The 2206-nt window shown below is 44.6% G+C and overlaps 2 protein-coding genes across 4 annotated transcripts in view; one reads left to right on the forward strand and one right to left on the reverse strand.

Moving 5' to 3' along the window:
• The window catches only part of LOC119421085, a gene marked incomplete at its 3' end in the record, with an annotated part of 641076 nt that overhangs the window by 174130 nt on the left and 464740 nt on the right, over nucleotides 1-2206 (reverse strand).
• Nucleotides 1-2206, forward strand: part of march5 (membrane-associated ring finger (C3HC4) 5) — a 14129-nt gene that overhangs the window by 740 nt on the left and 11183 nt on the right. The gene's annotated exons all lie outside the window — the stretch shown is intronic.

The following is a 2206-nucleotide window of genomic DNA, read 5'->3' on the forward strand; positions in this document are numbered from 1 at the left end:
TCTGAACAGTTTTACTTGTGTCGGGGTGTTGGACCTCTGTTCTGAACAGTTGGACAGCTAGGACGTTATGGACACAATAATTCTGTTTCAAACTGGAGTTGTTTTTTGTTTAATACATTTTATAATTTAATATTCCTTCAGCTCGTTGTGAACTAAATGAAAGTAAATGTATGATGTCTTGTTCCTGAGTGATGGGAGGACAGAGCGGGAGATGGCTCGATGGAGCTGGGCCTTGTCCTCAGTAATGAGGGCGTTGCTCTGGTTGTTAGTGGTGAAGAAAGAGTTGAGTCTAAAGACAGAGCTCTGGATTTACTGGCCTGTCTTTGTTCCATCCTCAGCTGTGGACCTGAGGTCTGGATCAGGCCCGACTGCAGATGAGGGGTAGAGGATGGAGGTGGATGAACGTTCTGAGTCATGTTAGTTCATCTGTAGTTTATTTTAATGCAGCAGAAACTAACCAACCATGACGGTGCTTGTTTAACCATCGGTTTAAATTTTATTGAAAATTGTATGTGGTTCATTTTACCATTTTAAACTCCAGAACTGAGTTACAAGTTGTTTATTTGATTAAATGTGTGGTCACTGATTGAAGGATTTTATTTTGGATCCCTTTGGACCAAAAACCTTTGAGAGTTCAGGTAAATTATGTTTCAGGTGTTCAGGTTTGCTGCAGCTCCGGGTCCAAACACGTTTCAGAGATTTGACTCAAGCAGCAGCTGATGATGGAGGAGGAGGCGTTGGACTTTGTGTCAGTATTGAACCGTGAACCCGTTTCTCCAGAACTCCATGGAGGCGCAGACAGAAAAGAGGGGGGGACTTTAGTTTGATGTTGGTGCTGCTGTTGGAGTGAGGTGGAGGTCCTGAGCGTGTTCGAGCCGTGACACGGCGCCTCCTCGCTCCTGCTGCAGACGAACTTTAAGGTTCCTCAGGTTCTTGTCTGGACCGGCTGCTCCTGCAGGGTCTCACAGAAAGTTCTGGACCACGTTTCACTCCACACCGTTCTTTAGCTTTTAAAATGCTTTAACTTTTTTTTTTAATCAGCTCTCCTAAAGTTTTTAATGACTTTTTTCCAGGTCTTGAGTTGTTCAAGTTCAAGTTGTGTTTATTTGTTATAAATGTAGGTTAGCACAGGGTCAACTCAAGGTCAACACAAGGTCAACACAAGGTCAACTCAAGGTCAACACAAGGTCAACAGTACAATGAAATGCTCAGGATGAGAAGAACCGATTTGACTCGCTTAAAAAAAACCCAAGAAATACTAAAGCATGCAATAAGAGTACAAAAAATGAGTACCAAAAAGTGAAAAAGTTATAATATTTACTACGTCCTAAAGAGAAAATAGTAAACAACAAGAAGCAATAAACATATTAGTTGTCACAGATGTGGCTTGGTGCAAAGTTAATCATTATTAGTAATTATTATAATTAGGTGTGCTACTCTCCCTTAGAGACAGGGTGAGAAGTTCAGTTATGAGGAGAGACGGAGTAAAACCGCTGCTCCTCCACGTCGAGAGGAGCCAGGTGAGGAGGTTCAACATCTGGTCAGGATGTCCCCATGGCGCCTCCAGTGAGAGCTGAAGATCAGGCACGATGACGCCAGAGAAAGAATCTTGAGGCCACCGTACCAGACTCCCTCCACCCCCTGGCTGCGCCGAGACATTCTGTCCATAAAAGTTATGAAGAGAATCGTTGACAACAGGCAGCCCAGATGAAGTCCAACCCCCACCCTGAAGGGTCCGACTTATACCGGCAATGAGACCCAAACTCTCGCACCGCTTGTGCAGGGACCAAACAGCTCGTAACAACGGGCCCCCAATCCCATCCTCATGGAGGCCCCCCCCCCCCCCACACACACACACACACACACACACACTGTGCAGCAGCTGGAGTCATTTCAACTCATACAGATGTTCTGTTTGGTGACATGTTGGTGAAGGCAGACTGTTTAAACGCTGCTCACTGATGAAAACGCCTCTCAGGCAGAGTTATGACGTCATAATCAGCAGCTGTCAGTCAGTTTGTAGAGGAGATAACACATTTATTATAATCTAATAAAGAATGATTCACTGTGAATTTATCTTTATTCTGCATCTTGCAGCAGTCCCAGCTGAACGCATGCTGCTCAAAAGCTTCTGTTTCCTGTAACTACAGACCAGATCATGAAATCTGATCCGCTACAGACCAGATCGTGAAATCTGATCCGCTAC

This window comes from Nematolebias whitei, chromosome 1 (genome assembly GCF_014905685.2).
Source record: "Nematolebias whitei isolate Nwh7 chromosome 1, NemWhi1, whole genome shotgun sequence".
Classification (NCBI taxonomy): Eukaryota; Metazoa; Chordata; class Actinopteri; order Cyprinodontiformes; family Rivulidae; genus Nematolebias; species Nematolebias whitei.